The sequence below is a fragment of the Protopterus annectens genome, chromosome 5.part0, assembly GCF_019279795.1.
Source record: "Protopterus annectens isolate FY-2018-M chromosome 5.part0, PAN1.0, whole genome shotgun sequence".
Classification (NCBI taxonomy): domain Eukaryota; kingdom Metazoa; phylum Chordata; order Ceratodontiformes; family Protopteridae; genus Protopterus; species Protopterus annectens.
Window position 1 is genome coordinate 119667206 of NC_056735.1, and position 12960 is coordinate 119680165.

General features: G+C 36.0%; 1 protein-coding gene across 1 annotated transcript in view; it reads left to right on the forward strand.

Moving 5' to 3' along the window:
* Nucleotides 1-12960, forward strand: part of OCA2 (OCA2 melanosomal transmembrane protein) — a 1553018-nt gene that overhangs the window by 559287 nt on the left and 980771 nt on the right. The gene's annotated exons all lie outside the window — the stretch shown is intronic.

The window sequence follows — 12960 nt, forward strand, 5'->3', positions numbered from 1 at the left end:
TTAGTTAAAATTATATTAATCTTATTGCTTGCTGCTGCTTGCTGGAGCTTACATGCTGTGGGATGGATTTGAAGTGTTCTTAAGACACTCAGTCTTGCTGGCTGGATTCTGCTAAAATTCAAAGTCTGGTTATATTTGCATTCACAGTCTGTTGCATACAGAAACTTGCAGAATATACACTGATGAGAGAATATACTTTGCAGCACTTGTCTTTAAGAGCAGTAACCAATAACTTTTATAATAAATCAAACTGGACAAACGTTGCAGCTTAAAAGTACTGTTCCAACTTTACTTCTCATATAGTACAGATGATGTGAGAGATATAACATTTACCTTAGGACACATGAGTCCCTACCATACCTCTAACATAACTGGATTTATACAGCTCTTTATATACAGTTTTAGTCCTGTTGGTATTCTATTTTGGAGAATTGCTTATCATGTAGAAACAATACTAAGCTTCCTTGTTTAACAATGTCTTGTAAGAGACCATCTTTTCTGACAGTGTGAATATCCTGTAACAGTGTCCTGATGTCCATGTAGAAAAACATATTTTTGAGGAAACACATTGTTCTGTATTCTATTTGTATCTGTGTATAAAAACATATGTTCTTGTGCCAATGCTGATAAGCATATCCTGTTTTCCATGCAGAAAAACATATTTTTGAGAAAACACATTGTCAGAGATCAGCTTTTCTGACAGTGTGAACATCCTGTATTTTATTTGGATCTTTGTATAAAACATCTGTTCTTGTGCCATATCCTGTTTTTCATGCAGAAAAACATATTTTTGAGAAAACACATTGTCACAGTGTCATAAACATATCCTGTTGTTTTAGGAAACATATTGTGTCCATCCTGTTATTTTAGGAAACATATTGTGTCCATTTTTTTATATGCAGAAAAGCATGTCAGTGTTCTTTAAAAGCAGATTTTGCATTTTTGCTCTTGCATACATCCTGTTTTTAAGTCTGTAAGGGAAGAATGTCCATTCAGCAGATTCCTTTTCCAAGCCATGGTCATTTAGTATGACTGCTGATCATATATTACTAAACTCTGTTTCTGCATTTAAGCAAGCCTTTTCTTTCAGCATATTTACAACATAATTAATTTCAGACTAATATTAATAAAATCTAACAATTCCCTCTGTTTTTAAACATACTCAAAACATTTTATATAGAAAACACATTAAGAAGCAAACCTATAGTCTTCTTTTGATACAAGTAAAAATGCAATTTTACATAGTTAATACAATGATATTAAAGTATTACTACCAAAACTGAATGTATTTAACAACTTTTTCTTTTGCAGACCATTCTGTGAAAATATTTTATCAGTTATGAGCTGTGTCTGCTTTAGTTTAACTTGATCAATTTATTCTTTTGCAATCACAGAATTTAATTTATGACTTAGAACTGTTCCATTAACTCTTTGCAACTGTTGAATTAACTATAAGAGACAGTAACCATGTGCTACTGCAAGCATTTATACACTACTGAAAACACACAATTTCAATGTCATTTTAACCATAACATTGTGGTCATGTCTTTGAACTGCCCATTAACATCTTGGTAAAGTACTGAACTGGGCTTAGATAATAAATATTTGAAAGCAATTATTTTACTGGGGTAAAACCAGTGATATTACAACTTGACAAATTAGTTTTGAACTTATTACAATGTATCCTGATCAGTATGTATTTACACAGACTGTTTGCTATTTATGCATTTTAATCTAGTAGGTACTCTGGACCATTGTTTTCTTTAAATATGTTTTTTCACACATATTCATTACTAGACATTCATTTAATTTGTACTGAATTCTTCTGCATTTGTACATACAAAGACTATCATTTGTACTGAGTTCTTCTGCATTTGTACATACAAAGACTGTAAAGTACATTTAGTCTGGAAAATCTTTGTCTCTTTAGAAATATCTAGTGGAATTCACACCAAATGCATATGTCCTGTTATTTTAAACTACATATTCAGCAATTAAAATATTCATGCTTTTTTATACCAACATTGTCTTGTCAAAAACATACTGAAATAGTGACCATTCTTGCTATTAGAAACATTTATGCATTTTGCATATCTTTATTCTCTCTTTATAGCTTTAATAAAGCAATTTTAAATCATCTCTTGTTTTTTAACCATCTCTTGTATAGCTTTACAATTTAACAGGTTGTAAATACAATTTAATTCTAAACAATACAATAATAACCATTATGATAGCTATTAACAACTTGTAAAATATCTTATCCTGTCAGGTTTAATCCAGTTTACCAGTATTTCTAATACACTAATACCTGTTTTTCCCCCATAAAAGAGTTTTGTCAAGAAGGAATGATATATTTCTTTCTCTAGCTTTATTTTAGACCCTTGTTGTTTATTTTTTTCTTTAGCTTTATTTCAGACCCTTGTTGTTTATTTTTTTCTGTAGCTTTATTTCATACCCTTGTTGTTTATTTTTTCTGTAGCTTTATTTCAGACCCTTGTTTATTTTTTCTGTAGCTTTATTTCAGACCCTTGTTTATTTTTTCTGTAGCTTTATTTCAGACCCTTGTTGTTTATTTTTTCTATAGCTTTATTTCAGACCCTTGTTGTTTATTTTTTCTGTAGCTTTATTTCAGACCCTTGTTGTTTATTTTTCCTGTAGCTTTATTTCAGACCCTTGTGCAGTACTGCTTATACAGTCAGTGTAAAACTGAGAAAGTGCCCCTTCCCCTTATACAGTCAGTGTAAAACTGAGAAAGTACCCCTCCCCCTGTAGTACTTCAGCACTGTTTACCTGCCCTATGCTGTGAGAATAGAATGTATGTCAGCCCAATACTTTGGTTATACATTTATTTTATTAGGTTACTAAATAAAGCTTTCACTGTATATTACCTCTAGTAGGTATTTACACTCTCCTGCACAATTGATTTGAACTGTATATATACTATAGCCCATTTGCTGGCTGTACTTGATGCAACTGAGGTTTTTTTTTGTCCTTTTAACATTTACTTGCAAACAGATTATAAGTGACATCTATGCACAGTTGTGACATTTTATTACAATTACCAAATAGTGTTGTCTGTAAACATTTTAACAATTATGTTTTAATAACAATGATGCTTTAGAAAAACTCAAGCTATTTGTCTGGCAATCAGTCTTGTTGTTTATCTTATCTTTCCAGCATTTCCTGTAACTATTCATCTAGTCTAGGAAGGTCAGAGCTCACATTTCATACTCTGTAAACTATAGTTAATTCTTTTAGCATTTTTCCTTTAATGTGATTGTGATTTGCATAACTATGCATTTATACAACATGAATAGACATTATTTTACAATTACCTTACATGGATTTCAGTATTTTTTATTTTTTTTTTTATTTAACTATTTAACTATTTAACTGTCCTGCCATTAATTTTACAAAAACTGTTTGAATAATACCATCTGTGATTTTCTTTTTAAAATTCAGAACTTTAACTGTTTGGTGTTACTATATAATTATAAACAAATTGTAAAAAACAAAATAGATATTAGTTTAACCAACACATTTATATTTATATTATTTATATTTGCTGTTGTCTGCCTGTTATTCTTGTGTATTGTAAACAAATGTACTCTAGATGAAAAGAACACACATGCATGTCTGTCTTGTATCTGTATATCTTTATACAAGCATGTCAGTCTTGTGACTTTAAATCTTTATTCTTATTAACTATTTTTATTTAATTTTATACACTAGAACAGTTTTGTTTACCTTTTGACTATGCTAATGAATGGCATTCATATGCTTTACTTTACTGTAGTACTGATAGATGTCTTGCTTTAACTGAATGAAAGTAAAACATTTAAGAATGATTTGTCCAGACATCAGATCCTACCATCCTACCATGTATGTTTAACCATTTTCAAAACATAAACCTATTATAAAATATATTTCTTTTGCACAGATTAACTGTGTATGCAGGAAGTTCCCAGTCTCTGTCAGTTCAGCTAATTTATTTCCTTTATCCTGCAACTGCTGTTGAAGAATTTCCTTATAGTCTGCTTGATATGTTTCAGGAGCCTGTTCTGCTGAATCTGAAACTCCTAAGCACTTTTGAAAAGATGTATGTATAACTTGTCTAAGCTTCCTGAACTCATTGTGTCTGTCTTTTAGAAGTTTACTACATTCCTTTGTAACAAGATGTACTAGGGGTTCTATCAGTAACTGATTTGACTCACATGTGGTGACAGGACATAACTGTTCAACATCTGAATGTAATGGAAACACTTTACCCTTAGTTAATTCTTCAGATCTGTCTTTACAGTCTATTTTTTAGCAATATGATGCAATATTATTTTATGGCATAATACACAAAATGCAGTTTTTGTTGAAGCACACATTAAACATTTGTCATTTTTCACATGGTTTTCTTTGAGATACCAGCCAAACATTGTAATACATTTGCATAATGCCTTACTATCAACCTGCCCTAATAAGGTTTTACATTTACTAATGTGCTGTGTATACCAACATCGCAATTTACTAAAGTTTGGTTTACTCCTGCATGAATTATAAATAATATCCATATTATCTAATAAAAAAAACTGTCTAAGAATATACAAACTATGTATGAATGTACAAACTGTCTTAAGAATATACAAACTCTCTTAAGAATATACAAACTCTGTTTAACATCATCCACACTAAATATGTGACACAGAAAAAAAGTCTTACCAGTTAGCAAGAAAACAGGTGATCAAGCTGTTATTGCAGATGGCTAGAAATTTTTCAGAGTCACTCGAGAAGCTGGTGAAGCACAACAGGCAGTGGACTACTGTGCTAGTGGACATTCACCTTTTCTTGAAGAATTTATGGCACTGCGAATTTCTTGAACTATTTATTTATTTATTTATTTGCAGTTGGTTTACCAGGATAGTCCATTGGGCCTAAAAGAACCCATTTTCAATGGAGTCCTGGGGAGAAAAGCTCCAAAAAAGAACAGACATACAGAATATGTACATACACTTGAAAAAGCTCTTAAAGCAAACTAACAGACAAGGTAAAAACAATAGAGCTAAGCTACTTATACAATGTAAAAGAGAATACAGTCATTGCTTATGCATTTGAGGTACATTCAAAAATGCGATATATTAAATAAAGTACAATAAATGAGAGGTGTGTTAGGGCTTTAAAGAGGTAGGATTATATTGTTGTATAGTGTGGTTAGATTTGAAGAAAGTAATAAGTATATAGGCTTTGTTGAGTAGGAAGTGAATGAATGGAGGATGAAGGGTTCCATATTTTATGATGGATGGGAACAAGAGCATTCCCATTGGGACGTAAGATGAGTATGAAGAGATTTTATAAAGATTAGAGATGGTGCGAATGGATGGTGGGAGTGAGTTCCAAAGGCGAGCTATGTTAAAGGATAGTAGGTTTTGCCTGGGGGGGCATTTTGGTTTAAGTATTTCTAATAGGTTTTGATTGTTTGACCTTAAGACTCTATCAGGTAAGTGAAACTTAAAAGCAGAAGACAGGGAGGGACAAAGAGAGGGGTTGTTAATGAGCTTATGGGCTAGGGTAAGCTGAATGTAATTGAGCTGATGTGGAAGTTCAAACCAATGTAGTTTTGGAGAGGAACAGTGATGGGTGGATGACCTGTGGCCGTTGCGAACTTGGCGATTTTGTTGTAGCAAGAGGAAAGTTGTTTCTTAAGAGAGGACTGAATATTAGTTAGGAGAGGTGATCCATAGAAGGGAGGAATAAGAAAGGAAGAAGACAGAGTGATTTTAGAGGTCTTTGTGAGGTATTGATTTTGATAGAGCATACCCAGCTTTTGATGTTTTTTCTGACTATTTAGTTGTAGGTGGGAGTTGAAATTAAACTGGTTATCAATTTGAACACCAAGTAACTTACTTTCAGATATGAGTTCTAGGCTTGATTTGTTTTGACTAGTGATCAGGAATTTGTTTGTATCAAAGGGAGTAGTTTTAGAGGGAGTAAATACCATGAGTTTAGTTTTGGAGGCGTTGAGAGCAAGGTGGTTTATTTTCATCCAATGCTCAGTAATTGAGAAAGCTTCTTGTGTGAGCTTTAGAAGCTCAGGGGTAGATGTGGCAGAGCAGATAATGGTAGAATCGTCAGCATATTGGATGATGTTAGAGAATGGGATAGATTTATGAAAATCGTTTATAAAAATGTTAAAGAGAAGAGGACCAAGTATGGAGCCTTGGGAACCCGGTGGGGTACTAAGAAAAGAGGAAGTGGCCTTTTTCCATTTTACAGCTTGGTGTCTGTTAGATAGGTAGCTAGAGAACCAGTTCACAGAGGAGGAAGAAAGGTTAAGTTTGGAAAGTTTAGTTAATAGCAGGCTGTGTGAAATGGTATCAAAAGCCTTAGAAAGGTCAAGTAGTAGGGCAGAGACAATATGGCCGGAATCACGAGCTTTATTTACGGTTTCTAGATAGGAGAGGAGGGCTGTCATGGTGCTATGATTTGGCCTAAAGCCATGTTGTGTAGGTGTGAGAAGGTTATTGTCTAAAAGATGTGGTAGTAGTTGAAGTTGAACACATTTTCAAGTAGTTTAGAGATGGGGGACAAAATAGCAATGGGGCGGAAGTTGTTAACACTGCAGTTATTACCGCCTTTATGAAGGGGGATGATAAAGGCTTGCTTCCAGAGTTGGGGCACTGTACATTCCAGGATTGAGCGGTTGATGAGAATGCTTATGGGATAGGCAATTGCATCAGCAGCAATGTTTAGGAAATATGAGGGGATATTGTCAGGTGCATTAGTGCCGGGCTTCAATTTTTGAAGGAGTTTCTTTATTGTAGAAATGGGTATAGGTTTTAATGAGAATGGAGCAGAGTGGGGAGAGAAAGTATTTGATGTTGGTGAGGATGATGAGGATGTTAGAGAGGGAGAAGAGTTATAGGATATAGTTAGAGAAGATGGGAATGAGGAAGGAAGAGAAGTGCTTGGTGAACATTTGGCAGGAGAGGGTGAGGGGGTATTGGATGGTAGGGTAGAAGTAGGAAAAGAGGAAGTTAGTTTGCTAATAGAATCAATGAAGAAGGAGTTGAATTGAGTGGCCAGGTCTAAATCTGGGGCATTTGGGTCGGGGGTAAGGGTGTGTGGTCTGCTGGGGTTAAGGAGGGTAGAGATTCCTTTCCAGAATTTCTGTGGATTTGTTTTATTATTGTTTTGGAGGGTAAAGAAGTAATTTTGTCTGTCAGAGATAATAAGCTTTTTTACTTTATTTCGGAGGGTTCTGTATACAATGTGGGAATCAGGGGACTTTCTTTTCTGATAAAGTACCCAGGCTTTGTCTCTAAGGCGCATGGTTGCTAATGTATTTCTGGTAAGCCATGGGGCAGAATTATTTTTTATTCGTTTTGTCCTTAGGGGGGCTTGGGAATCTAGTATTTTTAAGAATGTAGAGTTAAAGTGGGAAACTGCGTCTTCTAAGGGTAATGTCCTTAGAGTGTTCCAATTGATTGCTTTTAGTGAATCTGAAAAGGTTGTTGGGTTGAAATTTTTGTGGTTGCGTGTAGTAATATAATTGTGGGGTGGTGAGAGATACAGAAGTCGGTAAGTGAAGATGGGCATATGATCACTTAGAGCAGCGGGAAGAGTACCACTGTCAGAGTGATAGTGGGGGTGTGATACTAGGATCCAGTCTAGTATACTGCCACAGGAAAGGTTTTAGATGGACATGTTACATTGTTGATTAGTTGGGAAAAATTATATAGGTTGATGTTAAGGGGGTTGGTTGGAGATTGAATGGAGGTCCAGTTGATGTTTACATCACCTAAGATTATGGTTTCATTACTAATGTTACTGGAGAGCCAGGAGAGGATATCTTCTAATGTAGAGATATTGTCACCTGGGGAAATATAGAGGGATGCAAGACATATGTGTTTATGCTTGTTGACTTGTAGGAGAGTGAGGAGTAATTCAGCATTGTTGAAGTGTGGAATAGGTTTGTCGTAGGGAGTAATTAACAAGGAAGTAGAAAATAGAAGAGCTACACCGCCGCCTTTTTTATGGGACCTGTCTTTTCTAATGATAGAGTAGTTAGGTGGAATTATTTCAGAGTTTTTTATATGGGGTTTTAGCCATGTTTCTGAAATAGATAGGATGTCAGGTTTATTATATGTGATCCAGGCATGGAGGGTTGCTATTTTGTTGACTATGCTTTGGGAGTTTAGTGAAGTGAGTAATAGAGGTTTACGTATAGTAGTGGAAGTTGAGGGGCCTGTGTTAGGATGGATATAACCTGATAAGAGACTGGTAACTAGATGAAGGATATGGTTAGAGAAGTAATTAAGCAGTTTAGTAAATGGGTTGGGTACTGTTGTGTTGAAGAAGGGGTTTCTGGTAGCTATGGGGATGGAGAGTTTGTGAGAAGTAAGTACTTTGTAAGAGAAGGATAGGAGGTGTTTTATAGGATATAGATGGGGAGAGATAGGTGAGTGTGGATGTGAGTGGGGGGAGTTTAGATGGCTGGTAGTATGATAGAGTTGTGGATGGTGGCAGGTACTGGGTTGGGTGAGGTAGTAAAGAAAGGTAAATTTTAGAAGTAGTAGTAGTAAAATAGAGATGGATGAAGGTTTTAAAAGCATGTTAATTATGGTTACTTTGTGTATAGAATCTAATTAGTATTACGTATGTTTTTAAAGATAATTATAGGAGGATGTGATGTAGTCGGCCTAGATTGTAGTGGGGAGTGTGGAGTTAGGAAGGAGGTGGCAGAAGAGGTAGAGGTTAGTGGAAAGGTAAAGATAGGACTGATTGTCAGAGTTAAAGTGTCTCACTCCGGATTGTAGACGTCTAAAAAACTTTACTACTGCAAGCTGCATAAACTGGAATACTTCTGTTTAGGATTTACACAAAATGTTAGTTACTGCAATTTGACTGAAGTGACCCTCTGCAGGGCTTACCATCACTCCCCCTGTGTTTGAATTGCAGATTGTAGGTTCAAATGCAGGCTAGCTTGCCATTGAAAAAGTTATATTGATCTTATTGCTTGCTGCTGCTTGCTGGAGCTTACTTGCTGTGGGATGGATTTGAAGTGTTCTTAAGACACTCAGTCTTGCTGGCTGGATTCTGCTAAAATTCAAAGTCTGGTTATATTTGCATTCACAGTCTGTTGCATACAGAAACTTGCAGAATATACACTGATGAGAGAATATACTTTGCAGCACTTGTCTTTAAGAGTAGTAACCAATAACTTTTATAATAAATCAAACTGGACAAACGTTGCAGCTTAAAAGTACTGTTCCAACTTTACTTCTCGTATAGTACAGATGATGTGAGAGATATAACATTTACCTTAGGACACATAAGTCCCTACCATACCTCTAACATAACTGGATTTATACAGCTCTTTATATACAGTTTTAGTCCTGTTGGTATTCTATTTTGGAGAATTGCTTATCATGTAGAAACAATACTAAGCTTCCTTGTTTAACAATGTCTTGTAAGAGACCATCTTTTCTGACAGTGTGAATATCCTGTAACAGTGTCCTGATGTCCATGTAGAAAAACATATTTTGAGGAAACACATTGTTCTGTATTCTATTTGGATCTGTGTATAAAACATATGTTCTTGTGCCAATGCTGATAAGCATATCCTGTTTTCCATGCAGAAAAACATATTTTTGAGAAAACACATTGTCAGAGATCAGCTTTTCTGACAGTGTGAACATCCTGTATTTTATTTGGATCTTTGTATAAAAACATCTGTTATTGTGCCATATCCTTTTTTTCATGCAGAAAAACATATTTTTGAGAAAACACATTGTCACAGTGTCATAAACATATCCTGTTGTTTTAGGAAACATATTGTGTCCATCCTGTTATTTTAGGAAACATATTGTGTCCATTTTTTATATGCAGAAAAGCATGTCAGTGTTCTTTAAAATCAGATTTTGCATTTTTGCTCTTGCATACATCCTGTTTTTAAGTCTGTAAAGGAAGAATGTCCATTCAGCAGATTCCTTTTCCAAGCCATGGTCATTTAGTATGACTGCTGATCACATATTACTAAACTCTGTTTCTGCATTTAAGCAAGCCTTTTCTTTCAGCATATTTACAACATAATTAATTTCAGACTAATATTAATAAAATCTAACACTACTCTTACTGACAAGGATGGGAAACTTATTGATAGGTATGGGGAAAACGTATATGCTTCTGCAACTTTGATTTTCAGAATTTTGTATTGTCAAGCTCATATGTTAAAGATTGCTCTGACAAACTGTGAAAGTATGAGAACTGGTTTATTTGCAATTACTTCTTGTGAGGAAAAATCTGCCTTAAATAGTTTAGTTTTTTTTCTGTTGTGTAGCTCATGAAGCTTTATTTACAGTGTGTGTGTATGACTCTACTGATATTTCTTTCAGGGCTGTTGCCACTGGTATTGTTTTAAGGAGGACTGCATGGCTGCATTCTCAGAACCTCCCAGATTATGTTATCCCCTGAATAAAGATTTAGTGTTTGAGCCCCTCTGCTGCAGAGGTGATCAAAAGGTGTGATGAAAGGGATAAACTGATCAAGGGAATCTGTAAGATTTTTCATCCTTCCTTTTCCATACTTTCTGAGAGATTTTCAATCTCCTCATCCACTTTTGACAAAAAACAGCACAAACAGTCTCAAAAAAATACAAGTAAACAGATGTTTAAGCAGAAATAGCCAGGAGTTTCAAAAGAAGTCTTGAACCTCCCAAAAAGCAAAGATAGGCCAACAAATCGGAATGACTATTCAAGAGAACTTGTGACTCCTCCCATCCTGGCCCCCTTTTTTCTTCCAGAAAGTCTGTATCTCCATTTTACTCTTTGGCAACATATAGCTTCAGATAAATGGGTTCTGAAAATCATTCATTAAGGTTGCAGATGGCACGTGGGTGGGAGGAACCCTCCAGATCAGACTCTTTTGTTTCCACTGGTTCTTTATCACATGCTGTCCCAAGGAGTGGTAGAACCAGTTCCTCCTTCCCAGGTAGGGTGTTCTTAGTGCCAAAGAAAGAAAGAAAAAGCTTGGAAACCAGTTCTGGATTTTTCTTTCCTAAGCCTGTTTGTGATAGTGCCCAAGTTCAAAATGATGTCACTTCACAACCTGTTACACTTTCTTCCTCTATCAAGCTTCATGGCAGCAGTAGACTTAAAAGATGCTTATCCTCATGGACTTCAGAAGTTTCTTAAGGTTTTGTGTGTATGGATTACATTATGAATTCTCTGCCCTACCCGTTGGACTATCCACTGCACCAAGAGTGTTCTCAGTGTTTAGGTTTAGTTCTAGTTACAGCTCATTGTAGGCTACAGGGTATCCACATTTTCTGTATTTAGACAACCTGCTTATCTTTGCAGAGTCTTTTTCAAAGTGTCAGAATTCTGTCTCTGTCTCTCCCTCTCTACCTCTCTCTCGGTTGAAAGAGTTCTTACACAAGCTGAGATTCCAAGAGAACATTCAAAAGTCTTTCTTGACTCCTTCACAGAGAATTTTGTTCCTGTGATGCCAGCTAGACACCTCAGTTCAAAAAAGCCTTTCTTCAACAGGAAAAAAGAGATCTCTATCTAGATTTATTTTTAAGGTTTTCCACACAAACTTTGGTGGGTCACTGCGAGGGAATACCTCAGGATTTTGGGTCTCATGGAATCAGACTCCGCACGAGAAAGATACAGAGGTATGTGAAATCTATTTGTTCCCAACATTAACACCCTTTATTTTTTTCAAATCCTTGTGCTGAGGTTTGAAAGAAGAGAAATCTTTTGGTGCAGTCAACAGATATCCTTGAATCCAGGTCTTCCTTGCTCCCTCCCTTCTCCAAAGCAGTCAGTCATGGCAAATGCTTGTACTTTGCTTTGAAAGCAGTTTCAGGAGGGATAAATGTGCAGGGAATGTGTGACACCAAGGGCAGATGGAACCACATAAATATCAAGGAGATGCTTGATAAGGAGGAGGAGATCAAGGCCCTCAACTCTTTGAAGCATCTTTAGTACCAGGGACCTCTTCAACTGATTACAGACCACACCACAGTCATGTAGTACAAGAACAAGCAAGGAAGAACCAGGTCATACCCCCTTTGAAAACCAGCCATGTTAGCTTGGTATATGGCTTCACAGCACACTCTTACTTTACAGGCATCTTACATTCCATCAGAGCAAAATTGTGTGGCAGACAAGCTGAGCAGGGTCCGGGCAGACCTTCAAGAATAGAAACTAGATCAGGGAGTCTTAGAAGATTTTATCTATCTGTGAGGAATTCCTCAAGAAGACTTTTTTTCCTCCTTTCTGAACAATCAACTTGGAGGAGTCTGTTCCAGGACTCCATACAACAAGGTTTGTAAGACAAATGCCTTTTCTTTTCCTTGGACAGGATTGTTCCTGTATGCTTTTCCACCCTTGCCACTAACATCCAGGGTACTTCTGAAGATTCAGAAAGAATCCCCCAAGATCATTGTGGTGAATACCTTCTGGCTCAGGGAACCATGTTTTTTCCCTTCGTTTGGAACTAGACAAGGGCAATTACCACAAGCTTCATCACAGACTGGATCTACTCCTACAAAAACAGGGGTGTTTGATACACCTCAATACCAAAAGTCCCCAATTGACTGCCTGGATGACAGGGCCTTAAATCCTTTTTTGTCTCCTGTTCACGGATGTGCAGCAGGTATTAATGGAGGCAAGAATGCCAGCTACTAGAAAATCATATATTAGCAAATGGAAAAGGATTTCTAACTGGTGCCAACAAAATAACCAGCAGCCATTCAGGACTAGTTGTTCTGTTGTTCTACAATATTTGTGAATTAATCTTATGACTTTTCATAGTCCTCTGTCAAGGTTCATTTATTGGATCATATATATATATATATATATGTGTGTGTGTGTGTGTGTGTGTGTGTGTGTGTGTGTGTGTGTGTGTGTGTGTGTGTGTGTGTGTGTGTGTGTGTGTGTGTGTGTGTGTGTATATATATATATACAT